The sequence below is a fragment of the Pleurodeles waltl genome, chromosome 11 (assembly GCF_031143425.1).
Source record: "Pleurodeles waltl isolate 20211129_DDA chromosome 11, aPleWal1.hap1.20221129, whole genome shotgun sequence".
In the NCBI taxonomy this organism is placed as follows: domain Eukaryota; kingdom Metazoa; phylum Chordata; class Amphibia; order Caudata; family Salamandridae; genus Pleurodeles; species Pleurodeles waltl.
In genome coordinates, this window is record NC_090450.1 from 565,724,115 (window position 1) to 565,738,348 (window position 14,234).

A 14,234-nucleotide genomic window follows, 5' to 3' on the forward strand; every position below is an offset into this window, starting at 1 on the left:
ATCTGACAATTCTTACACAGGCCTGCCAGTGCAGCCTGAGTGAAATAACGTCCACGTTATTTCACAGCCATTTACCACTGCACTTAAGTAACTTATAAGTCACCTATATGCCTAACATTCACCTGGGGAAGGTTGGGTGTAAAGTTACTTAGTGTGTGGGCACACTGGCACTAGCCAAGGTGCCCCCACATCGTTCAGGGCGAGTTCCCCGGACTTTGTGAGTGCGGGGACACCATTACACGCGTGCACTATACATAGGTCACTACCTATGTATAGCGTCACAATGGTAACTCCAAACATGGCCATGTAACATGTCTAAGATCATGGAATTGTCACCCCAATGCCATTCTGGCATTGGGGGGACAATTCCATGATCCCCCGGGTCTCTAGCACAGAACCCGGGTACTGCCAAACTGCCTTTCCGAGGTCTCCACTGCATCTGCTGCTGCTGCCAACCCCTCAGACAGGTTTCTGCCCTCCTGGGGTCCAGGCAGCCCTGGCCCAGGAAGGCAGAACAAAGGATTTCCTCTGAGAGAGGGTGTGACACCCTCTCCCTTTGGAAATAGATGTGATGGCTGGAGAGGAGTAGCCTCCCCCAGCCTCTGGAAATGCTTTGATGGGCACAGATGCTGCCCATCTCTGCATAAGCCAGTCTACACCGGTTTAGGGATCCCCCAGCCCTGCTCTGGCGCGAAACTGGACAAAGGAAAGGGGAGTGACCACTCCCCTGACCTGCACCTCCCAGGGGAGGTGCCCAGAGTTCCTACAGTGTGCCCCAGACCTCTGCCATCTTGGAAACAGAGGTGTTGCTGGCACACTGGACTGCTGTGAGTTTCCAGTGCCAGCAGGTGACGTCAGAGACTCCTTCTGATAGGCTCTTACCTCTCTTGGTAGCCAATCCTCCTTCCTAGGTAGCCAAACCTCCTTTTCTGGCTATTTAGGGTCTCTGCTTTGGAAAATTCTTCAGATACCGAATGCAAGAGCTCACCAGAGTTCCTCTGCGTCTCCCTCTTCACCTTCTGCCAAAGGATCGACTGCTGACTGCTCAGGACGCCTGCAAAACCGCAACAAAGTAACAAAGACAACTACTGCAACCTTGTATCGCTTCATCCTGCCGGCTTTCTCACTTGTTTCCTGGTGGTGCATGCTCCTGGGGTAGCCTGCCTCCTTCTTGCACCAGGAGCTCTGAAGAAATCTCCCGTGGGTCGACGGAATCTTCCCCCTGCAACCGCAGGCAACAAAAGACTGCATCCCCGGTCCTCTGGGTCCCCTCTCAGCACAATGAGCGTGGTCCCTAGAACTCAGTAACTCTGTCCAAGTGACTCCGACAGTCCAGTGACTCTTCAGTCCAAGTTTGGTGGAGGTAAGTCTTTGCCTCCCCACGCTTGACTGCATTGCTGGGTACCGCGTGATTTGCAGCTGCTCCGGCTCCTGTGCACTCTTCCAGGATTTCCTTTGTGCACAGCCAAGCCTGGGTCCCCGACACTCTAGCCTGCAGTGCACAACCTTCTGAGTTGTCCTCCGGCGTTGTGGGACTCCCTTTTCTGACTTCGGGTGGACTCCGGTTCACTCCTCTTCTAAGTGCCTGTTCTGGTACTTCTGCGGGTGCTGCCTGCTTCTGTGAGGACTCCCTGACTTGCTGGGTGCCCCCTCTGTCTCCTCATCCAAGTGGCGACATCCTGGTCCCTCCTGGACCACAGCAGCATCCAAAAACCCTAACCATGACCCTTGTAGCTAGCAAGGCTTGTTTGCAGTCTTTCTGCGTGGGAACACCTCTGTAAACTTCTTCACGACGTGGGACATCCATCCTCCAAAGGGGAAGTTCCTAGTCCTCTTCGTTCTTGCAAAACACCAAGCTTCTTCCATCCAGTGGCAGCTTCCTTGCACCCTCAGCTGGCATTTCCTGGGCTCCTGCCCACTCTCGACACTGTCGCGACTCTTGGACTTGGTCCCCTTGTTTTACAGGAACTCAGGTCTGGAAATCCACTGTTGTTGCATTGCTGGTGTTGGTTTTCCTTGCAGAATCCCCCTATCACGACTTCTGTGCTCTCTGGGGGTTGTAGGTGCACTTTACACCTACCTTCCAGGGTCTTGGGGTGGGCTATTTTTCTAACCCTCGTTGTTTTCTTACAGTCCCAGCAACCCTCTACAAGCTCACATAGGTTTGGGGTCCATTCGTGGTTTGCATTCCACTTTTGGAGTATATGGTTTGTGTTGCCCCTATACCTATGTGCTCCAATTGCAATCTATTGTAACTTTACACTGCTTGCATTACTTCCTTTTGCTATTACTGCATAATTTTGGTATTGTGTATATATATCTTGTGTATATTTGGCATCCTCATACTGAGGTACTCACTGAGATACTTTTGGCATATTGTCATAAAAATAAAGTACCTTTATTTTTAGTATATCTGTGTATTGTGTTTTCTTATGATATTGTGCATATGACACCAGTGGTATAGTAGGATCTTTGCATGTCTCCTAGTTCAGCCTAAGCTGCTCTGCTATACCTACCTTCTATCAGCCTAAGCTGCTAGAAACACCTCTTCTACACTAATAAGGGATAACTGGACCTGGCACAAGGTCTAAGTACCTCTGGTACTCACTACAAGCTAGGCCAGCATCCTACAGCTACCAAGTTAGGAGGATTGGCTACCAAGAGAGGTAAGAGCCTATCAGAAGGAGCCTCTGACATCACCTGCTGGCACTGGCCACTCAGAGCAGTCCAGTGTGCCCCCAACACCTCTGTTTCCAAGATGGCAGAGGTCTGGGACACACTGGAGGCGCTCTGGGCACCTCCCCTGGGAGGTACTGGTCAGGGGAGTGGTCACTCCCCTTTCCTTTGTCCAGTTTCACACCAGAGCAGGGCTGGGGGATCCCTGAACCGGTGTAGACTGGCTTATGCAGAGATGGGCACCATCTGTGCCCATCAAAGCATTTCCAGAGTCTGGGGGAGGCTACTCCTCCCCAGCCCTTCACACCTATTTCCAAAGGGAGAGGGTGTAACACCCTCTCTCAGAGGAAATCCTTTGTTCTGCCTTCCTGGGCCAGAGGTGCCTGGACCCCAGGAGGGCAGAAACCTGTCTGAGGGGTTGGCAGCAGCAGCAGATGCAGTGGAGACCTCGGAAAGGCAGTTTGGCAGTACCCGGGTTCTGTGCTAGAGACCCGGGGGATCATGGAATTGTCCCCCCAATACCAGAATGGTATTGGGATGACAATTCCATGATCTTAGACATGTTACATGGCCATGTTCAGAGTTACCATTGTGACACTATACGTAGGTAGTGACCTATGTATAGTGCACGCCTGTAATGGTGTCCCCGCACTCACAAAGTCTGGGGAATTTGCCCTGAACGATGTGGGGTCACCTTGGCTAGTGCCAGGGTGTCCACACACTAAGTAACTTTGCACCCAACCTTCACCAGGTGAAGGTTAGACACATAGGTGACTTATAAGTTACTTATGTGATGTGGTAAATGGCTGTGAAATAACGTGGACATTATTTCACGCAGGCTGCCGTGGCAGGCCTGCGTAAGAATTGTCAGAGCTCCCTATGGGTGGCAAAAGAAATGCTTCAGCCCATAGGGATCTCCTGGAACCCCAATACCCTGGGTACCTCAGTACCATATACAAGGGAATTATATGGGTGTACCAGTATGCCAGTGTGAATTGTAAATTTAGTCACTAGCCTGTTAGTGACAAATTTGTAAAGCAGAGAGAGCATAACCACTGAGGTTCTGGTTAGCAGAGCCTCAGTGAGACAGTTAGGCATCACACAGGGAACACATACAGGGCACATACTTATGAGCACTGGGGCCCTGCCTGGCAGGGTCTCAATGACACATAGACTAAAACAACATATATACAGTGAAATATGGGGGTAACATGCCAGGCAACATGGTACTTTCCTACAGTCCTCATTCTCACCACCTGTGAGACAGATGTTACAACAGGCTAAGTATTTGCCTTATAACATTGTGCAGTGCAACACAGGGGTAAAGTCAACTTATCTTCACATCAACAGATGTTCCAAATGTGACCTGGTTTGTGTACCCCTACACATGATATCTCACACTGTGGCACTGAGGTGTTCAATGCAGATGTGAAATGCAAAAGCAAACTCACCAGTTCCAACCACAACTCTGTGTGGCATTGAGGTCCCCCTTGATGGCAGCTGCTGGACATAGCTCCTTGATTGTGTTGTCTTTGATCCTGCAGCTTTAGATGTAATGCTCAAGTGACAACATCTGCTCATCCACTTTCACAAGGATTTAATTATTGTACATGGGTAGGGTAACAATAGTCTACAACACTACACGGCACACTAAACTGATGAATGGATGGCAGTGGGTTTCACTGTTGCTGTCAGGATGTCTCCAAGTACCCTGGATGGTGTCATCCATATCACTTGCAACAGCTGTAATATAACATGCATATCCGTAATTAAGTGCAAAGGATGATGGTGATGATTCTACATGTGCATGTCAGAGATATGGACCAGTGATCTACATGGAACAAGTAGACCTCCTATCAACCAGGTATCACACTTACAGGCAAACATGTTTTTTGAGCTCACTGCCAGCTACAGGATGGAAACAATTTTGGTGTCCTGCACTGCCTACCTTTGGACACACCTCTATTTGTAGGGGCATCATGCATCCTAGGTATGATGTGTTATCAATCATTTGTAAAGGGGTCTTCCACAACTTGCAGAGCTGGTTCAGCTTTGCACACCAGATTATGTCAATGCATTGCAGAATACATGTTGGATATACACAATTATCAAACAAGGTATGGGTAACCTTCATTTTACACCCTCCACCCACCCTCAGGGCAACATTGCCCATTGTGGACTATGAGGTCAGCCATTTCTGCTGTGCACTCTTCTTCTGGCCTGTGATCCCAATGTACATGAACAACATCACGGTCTTGACACTGGACTTGGTTATGTACAGCACACATCCTGGGTTCCTGGGTTCCAAAGTTTACTCATTTGTGACTTTGGGGAAGGGGAGGAAAAGTGAGATAAATGTTGGTCTGGGATCACACAATGTGATCAGGTGGAGATGGTGGGGTGATCCTCAACTTTACTAGTTTCATGTTGTGCAGTTCACCCACTAGATGTGTAGGCTTCACCTCCTACACACCCACCTTACCTGCCACAACCCAACTCCCCAAACGAAAGCCTGCTAGTATTAGCGCACCCCTCATCCACATCATTACTGTAGCAGTTGGTTCCTGGGATGTTGTCAGCAAGTATCCATGTCGTGGACTTACAAAGAAGTTGTGACTGCTCCTCTCTATGAGAGACTTGAGAACATATTTATAAGCCCCTCATTGCCCAGGAGCATCACACTTTGTAGCACTCCGGCTGCACCCACTAGTAAATCATATCTTTGATGTCATACCAAGCCACTTTGCATGATTTGGGATGGCCTCCTAGCTATGGAGTGTGTCAAGACTGGACAAATCAGTGTGTTGCCCTACTCTGCTCTTGAGTGGTAGTCCATGATGAGAGCGGCGAGTATTCCCACACAACACCTGTTGATTGTGACACTTCCCCAGAGAGACAGAAACATGTTCACCTGGGGATGCACTGACACTTACACCTCTTGAGGTGAATTCTAATGACTTGTAACATATAGACTTGCTGTACAGACCTATGCAAAATCCACCTACATGAGGGCTAATATGAACCATTAGGTAGGTACAGTACACAAATATTGAGTTGCGCTATCATTGGCGAACATGTTATGATGTGGTTATGCTGTTCTGAGCCATATGTGAGCATATGGAGAGGAGTGAAAACAGTGATATTAGACACACAACACATGCTGCTGACATTTTAACCACAGTTTAGAGGCATGAGCATTTGGTAGAGTCATCTTTATGTATCCTTACCAGTCTCTGACATCCACCCATTGTGTGGTGCCTGACCAGATGTCACACCCATACCTGTTGCAGAGGTCACTGCAGACTGTGGTTTTTGGGACAACGTAACAGGGCCTACAATGATATGTGTGTTTTCAGTTTACATTCTTGTTGACACATGTGGTACACAACATTACCTTGTTGATTTCACAGGTTTAGCACAGTTTAGGGATTCCATGTAATGTAACTATGAGTTGATTGGTCACAAAATAGGAGTTAATGCCCTCTCCTGGCCACAGTTACATACCAGTTGGAGATGATGGTATGGGTTGTTGCGCTCCTTGACGTTGCCTCCCTGATGTTGCAGGGACCTCTGCTCCAGTGTGTGACTCTACTCTGACTGTATGTGGCAACAAAAGGGAAAGGTCATCAGACACAACCAAGATATTTGAATATGTGCAACCTGTCACATTTGTACACAATTGCATCTACATGCCAACAGCAGTAGTAAGTGAATGACAAACATTATCTATTGCCATTTACTAGTGTTAAGTGGGTGAGGCAGCAGTGATGGACTACTGTTTGAGACTGGGGAATTGGAAGTTGCAATTGGTATCACAAAGGATTATTGGACTTGTAGTGCAATGGACCAGCTGAGACACATGAGGGTGTGACTCACTATGCAGACTGCACATATTTCGGACAATATTCATGGTCACATTTGTGGAATATCACTGACATTGCTTATTTGGTGTCATTGTTAGTATCATCACATCTTACCTGGAACCACATTGAGATCATCACTCACAGGCAGCCCATGAAGCAGGTAGGGGTCTACGGTAGAGAGGACCTCCGTCTCAAGTGGGGTGAGTTGGAGGTGGGCTTCAGTTGATACACCAGGAAGTGCTCTGGCCAACTCTATCCTGGTGTACTTCTCCTTCACCCTCCTCTTCTCATCCTGCCACTTCTTTTTGATGTCAGTGATGGTCCGGATGTCCTCCCCCAAATGCAGTGAGCACCATGGCCAACTGCTGCTGTAGGGCTGCCTTCTGTGTGGAACTGCAGCTGTAGGGTAGGAGACCATGCATTCTCTTGTAGTTCTTTATGATACATTGGAAGATCATGGTGGACGTCTCCTTGTGTAGTATTTCTTCATCCTTGTAGGTAGCATGGCTTCTGTAGAGCTAGAACAGGCAGATGCAGTGTTGTTGTTGAGAAACCCAAACCTTCCTTGGGGCTGCTTTTATCTGATTTTTGGTGCAGGGTTGCAGGTGGCATTAATTATTTGCAAGTGCATGTTATTACAATGACTCCGACCCAGGATCGGATGATCAGCCCCAAGTGTGGACGATCCGCCCGAGTGCGGATGATCTGCCCCATGTGCACATGATCCGCCCGAGTGCTGACATAAAGATACTACTCATAACTGACCTTTCTGAATAATAAAAAGTTATAAACTTAGGCCCATATTTATACTTTTTTAGCGCCGCATTTGCGCCGCTTTTTAATGCAAAAACGGCGCAAACTTACAAAACACCACTGTATTTTGTAAGTTTGCGCTGTTTTTGCATCAAAAAGTGGTGCAAATGCGGCGCTAAAAAAGTATAAATATGGGCCTTAGACTTTTATTCTAAATTTAGACCAAAAGTCTAAGTTTACCTTTGTGAATCGGGCCCTCGATACTCAAAAGGAAAATAAATCGAAATAGGTGAAAGCTATAAGTACCTTGGCATCTTGTTTGACACCAAAATCTCCTTCAGAAGCCATTTAGATGCTCTTAAGAATAAAGCTGTCACTAACATCATTGCCTTTAAGGTCCTTCGGAATTAACCTGCATATCCTTCATATGACCATCTTTTGAATGTTATTTCAGACAAACTAATTTGTGCCTTAACTCACGGTTCATTTATTTTCCAAGGTTAAGATGCCAAGCTACTGAACCAACTACACGTCAATGCAGTAAAATTGGTCTTTAAACTCCCAATATTCATTAGCCAGGTACCAGTTCGGCTAGATCTTGGCCTTCAAAGACAGGCTCCAGCCCGCCAAGCAGCATATTTGAAATACTCTCACTTCCTGGCTTTTTCGGAGTCTGGATCTTTTGGAAACATGTCCTAGCTAGCAATAGCTACATCGGCACATACTGGTCCATGGTGGATCTACATGCAGGATTAGCTCCAACCCTTATGCATAATGGATCAGTGGCCTGTTCAAGGATCTGCAGCATGCTTTAAGAGTACAGTGACTCGAACAATGATTTTTTTTTGTTTCAGCTGGACAAAGAAGCACTAACATTTAAAAAAAACAGGTTTTGTCGGTTTTAAGCTCGAAGTTCCGAGCACTCAACCATATTTTAACTTACACTTTCCTTCTTACATACAAGACTCGCTTTTGAAACTAACGCGCATATTTATACTTTTTTATCGCCGCATTTGCGTCTTTTTTAGACACAAAAGTGGCGCAAACTTACAAAATACAATTATATTTTGTTAGTTTGCACCGCTTTGTGTCAAAAAATGACGTAAATGCGGCGCTAAAAAAGTATAAATATGGGCCTAAGACTTGGGGTCATATTTATACTCCGTCTGCGCCGATTGTGCGTTAAAAAACTTTGACGCACAATCAGCGCAAACGTTGCCCCGTATTTAAACTTTGACGCCCGAGCCCGCGGACAACAAAATTCCACTGTGTGCGTAATTTTTGGGATGCGCCAACCCGCCTTGCGTTAATTATATGCAAGGTAGGCGTTCCCGTCCAAAAAATGGCCTAAACGGCCAAGCGTCGTATTTATACTTTTGGGGAAAAATGACGCACAGCCGGGAGGCGGAGACAGAAAATGACGCACAGCCCGATTTGCGTAAAAAATTATTGCCTGGGTCAGGGCAGGCGTTAAAATGGGGCAAACACACCTGTATTTAATCAGAACAAACAGCAGAGCAGCAGAGCAGCAACAGGGAGACATGGAGGTGATTCTAATCCAGCGTGCACGCAGACGCAGAGCCCAGCAGCAACAACAGCAGCTACAACAACATCAGCAGGGACCCCAAAGGCAGCGCAGAAGGCAGGAGAGGATATTCCGCCCAAGAACCACCCTGCAGGGCCTCAGGGAACACAACATCATACAGAGGTACCGGTTGAACTGGCAGGCCATTCAGCAGCTGCTGCGCAACATTGAACAGCACTTGGCCCCCACTTTGGTGACACCCCGCACCATCCCAACAGAAACAAAGCTGCTTGCCGTACTTCATATGCTGGCAAGTGGCTCTTTCCAAACAACTGGTGCACTGGTTGGCGGAATATCACAACCATCATTCTCCGTCTTTTTGCCCAAAGTACTGGATGCCATCATTCGACTGACACCCCGCCACATCTGCTTCCCAAACACACTGCAGAAGCAGCAGGAAACAAAACAGGGGTTCTACCTCATCAGTGGCTTCCCACACGTCCTTGGTGCAATTGACTGCACACATGTACGCCTTGTGCCACCTGCTGCAACTGAACACCTCTACCGCAACAGGAAGCACACACATTCCATCAACGTGCAGGCCATAGTCGATCACCAGGGATTGATCACCAACATCGTGGCTAAATATCCTGGGAGTGTACATGACTCATACATCTTCCGTCACTGCGCCATCAATGAACACTTCCAGGATGGACGGTATGGCAATGGACTTCTTGTTGGTAAGTACAAAAACCTACTTATATACACACTGCACAGCAACCCTCTAGGACACACAACACATACACCACAACAGCAACATGTCAACAGGAACATACTGAGGTCGTGACATCGCTAGCCATGTTTCTAAAGTCACCATTGAACCTGTCACACATTGGAAATTACTGTACAGCCTAATGTTAAGACTTTAATGAGTGTGGTTGCCTAAATGTCACCTTGCAAATTGTAAGTGTCCCAATGACCTTTACATTAATACATTGCATAAGTTTCAAGGTATGGGATGTCCAGGGTACTTTGATATGAACGTGTTAACAACACTTTCAATTTTAACTGTGCATGGAACTATCATCTCACCCCCAGTGAAGACACACGGACACCTGTATCACAAGTCACAATGCTAGGGAGGGCACACTGTACTGAAAATCCCAAAACACACTGCTGACAAACGGTCAGCAGGCAAACACTCTTTCAGCCAAGGAAACAACACAATGCAGATGGTACAGCCATACAAGCATAGGATGCCACATTAGTACACAAAAGAGTCACAGACAACACAAGACAACTACTGCCATGAAAGGTCTTTTCAATAGTGCCAGCTACATCAACATGATCCCATTCATTTTCTCTTGCAGCTGATCAGGGGTATGGCATCCATCCATGGATTATGACACCTTTTGGCAAACCAAGTACTGCTGCAGAGCGTGCATACAACGACACCCATAGGAGGACACACAACATTGTCGAGCGGACCTTCGGCATCCTCAAGTCAAGGTTCCGCTGCCTCGACATCACTGGTGGTAGCCTCCTATATTCCCCCGAGATGGTCTGTAGGATCATCCTCACATGTGCAATATTGCACAACATTTGTATCAAAAGAAACATTCCCCTCCTGGAACCAGAGCCACATATGCCTGAAGAGGATGGAGAGGAGGATGCTGGCCTGCAACAGGAGGGGGACCTACAGAACACGGCCGCTGGTATACGCAGGTGGCAACAGATTGTAAATAATTTCTTCTGAATATGATCACCTTCTCCACTTTAGTTAACTAATTTAAATAAACACCTATTCTAATCACCATATCATGGTCTGGCTATTCCTTTTGCAACACCTTCATCTCTACTTATCAAAATAAGAGTGTTGCCTCATGGAGCATTACTGAGATACTGAGTAGGACACAGAACATTCCAGAGCTAATGTGATGCCTAACATACAATGGTCACATACACACACACTCTTAATGACATATATCATGTACATATCTCCTTTGAAGGCCAATAGCAGAGGACCACAACTATTTCACACATACATGTTGAAAGCAAGGTCCAACGCAGCATATGGCACACAACTATGACACCATCACTCAATAAGGGGAAAACAAGCCTCATACATGAGTCTGTCAATGTGCTTTGGCATCAGTAACAGGAATGCCTGAGCAGACCCTTGACAGCAGTTAGTCCAACTGCATCCAATATTTGCAAGGACTATCTGTGACTAGAGTTCCATAGAAGCAGAACGTAGACAGCACAAGTGCCACACATATGACATGCATTGCGCACATGACATTCCATGTACATGTCAGGCCATTTCCTAACTCATTACACACCCATGCACCTGGTCACAACCCACCTGTCGGAAGACGTCCCTGGAATACTAAGATGTGTACCCTGATAATACCTCCTCTACACACACAGACCAACATTAGCAAACCAGTGTGCTACACCCTTTCCTATGGTATGCCATTGTCATAGAACATCTGACTGCAAGGACGTCAGGTCAATTTATACACTGTCTTCTAGTTTCAAAGCCCTGTTAGCACATGTAGATTGCTTCCCCTTGTGAAAATGTCTGTTGGCCCTTAGAATGCAAGTCTCATCTACAGGACTGGTGAGAAACAGATGCAGCCCACACCTGTGATCACCTCCATGCACACCACACATTTCAAAAAGCACTGCCCCTGATGATGCCTGGAACAGCATAGGAGTTGCCATTATGTCAAATATACCGTCAACCATTGATACTAATTAAGCCGTGTAACACAGCCACTGGGTTCATTTGTCACCTTCAAAAACACAGGATGTACACAGCTTGACATGTCAACTGTCTACTTTGTCCTCAAAACAGTCTCAGTCAGACCACTGATTATGTAACTTGTCAAGTAACTGGATCCTGAATCACCTTGCATTCTGTCAGCCTGACTGGCAACTGTCTGTGCATCACACTAAAGTATCCCTGTGTCTACATATGTACCACATTTGCGTTAGCAAACCTGCCATTCATCAGGGGACATTGGGCATGGGCTTCTTCCATGCATACCCAAATACCTTGTATAGCATCATCTGCCTTTTAACTGTATCTTTTGAGTTACATCCTCTTGGAAAAGCAAAATTCATGGCCCATCCCTTGTCTGGGTTGCATTTATGCATGAATGACAAAGTGTGACAGTGTCCCAGGGCCGTAGGCAGGGATTGGGTACGGGGCTTTCAGCAGAACCAGCAACCTCTGATAATGTCCTTAAATAATACACAAATGTCAGGACCATGACAGTTCACAAACAGCATCACAGTGCGCACAACATAGTGATGGGCCGTGTGTGGTGAATAGCTGCGAGAATAATCAGCACAGAGGCTATGATGTTCCCAGCTGCAGTGGGAAGTGCAGAGGCCAACCTGTGTACTAATGTTGTTATGACACCTGCCGGAACATGACACCTGAGACATTATCTCACTCAGCACACCAAGGTTGCCCTGTTGACTGTCTCATTACACGTCTTTAGTGATAGGGTGGGACCATCCACATGTTGGTTCACATGTCCACATCTACTTTACTCACATTGATCAGCCAAGGATACTCAGTAGTTAAAGGAATAGCTGCCACTGACTCATGATGAGTCCTGGACCCAACTGTGACAAATTACACCCCAAACAATCTACAGGATCATCATTAGACCACACACATGAACAAGAAACCTATGTGCAATTGATCACTGGAAATATGTGGACACGTGCTGTCTTGTGTGCTGGTCCACCACAGCCACTTGATAGTTGGGGCTCACTTCTATGGCCTCAACTGTGGTGTCATCATACATATGAGATTCACCCTTGTCTGTCTGTGCAAACAACATGGTACCCACTTCCTCAATGCATGTGTATGACTCACTGTGGGATTCACCAACTAGTGCCTAGGAAGCTCTTACCAATACTCTAGGACATGGGATGTAGAAAATGTGGACCATTGACATGAACAAGCGTCTGCCATCCATCTGGTGCATGCTATGTCACATGTGGTGTCTACGGACCCTAAAACTTGGAAGTACACTTTACGGGTGTTGTTACATGTATGACGAACACATGCCCTTGCTCATTTTCAATTTGACTTGCATCTAAGAATTGGACACATGGACGTCACATTCATACAACCATATGTACAATTATGCTTCATGTGATACACACACATTTGGTCAACCAACACATTAGTTGTCAAAGCACACACTTTGAGCCAAAGGCATTTAGGTATTGTACATATGTGCGTCACATTGCTATCCTCTCGTTATGCCAAACATGCACAATTTGTGCAACACATATATGTAGTCCACACTTATGACCATCTATTGCGTCAGCCAACTGTAAAAATACTGTGAAGGGTGTAGTGGATAATGTTCCGCTGCAGTATGATGTCACACATGTGAACATACACCATCAACACCATACTTTCTTCAATTAGCCAATCTCTGATGTGTTCCAAATGTAAAATAACCAAAAAACAAGTAAAAATGCCCCAAACCAGTTAATGCACTGTAATTTTGACGTCCCTAGCGGTGTGCGTCATTTTTTGTTCACCAAAACTGTATTTGCGTAATTTTTTTTTTTATGCACAGGAGTGAAATTTAGCCTGCATCCAGATATTTGTACAGTCCATGTATCATTATGTGGATGCGGGTTAATATTCACGTCTGTGCGTCAAAAAAAATGACGCAAATACAGTTTTGGTAAATGAAAAATGACGCATAACGCGAAAAAGGCGGGACTTTTCATACAGGAAGTGATGTAATAGGATATCCTGTTTACAGATCATGTACAGTGGGTGTACTTTCACTTTCACTTTGCAGTCTATGATCCTTCTAGACTGTGTGGCTGTGTAGAGAGTGTTGTCCTGAGATTTTGTGCTGTTTTTGTCCTGTGTGCTATCTGTAAAGTCCTTTTGTGAAATAAATATTGTTTGTGTATACTGTAGTACTGTCTACATTTGTCCATTTATCTTGTGTTTTTCTTGTTTGTGGGAGTCTGTTGTGGGTAGTGATAGTTTGGGGATAGTTGGGCTCTTTTAGTGTTTAGGTTTACTTATTTTCTGTCTTTGTACCCCTACTTTCACCCTTTTCCCCTTTCTATTTCTTGTACCCCTATTCCTTATCGTCAATTATAAGTATGTCTGGTAGACACCGTCTTGGCAGGATGGGGGAAGAGGAGTTGGGGGGCTTCATCTGGCTGGTGACACATTTCTTGCCGCTCATGATCCAGGCAGGGGGCAGGGTCATACAGGGGTATCCGACAGAGGCGCGCAGAATCCAGTGGGGAAAGGTGCTGCATCATCTGCAGCGTGTGTATGCCAGCCAGAGGAGTGACCACCAGCTGAAGCACCAGTGGGCTGACCTCATCAACAGGGAGCAGGATGTCTTGGACCA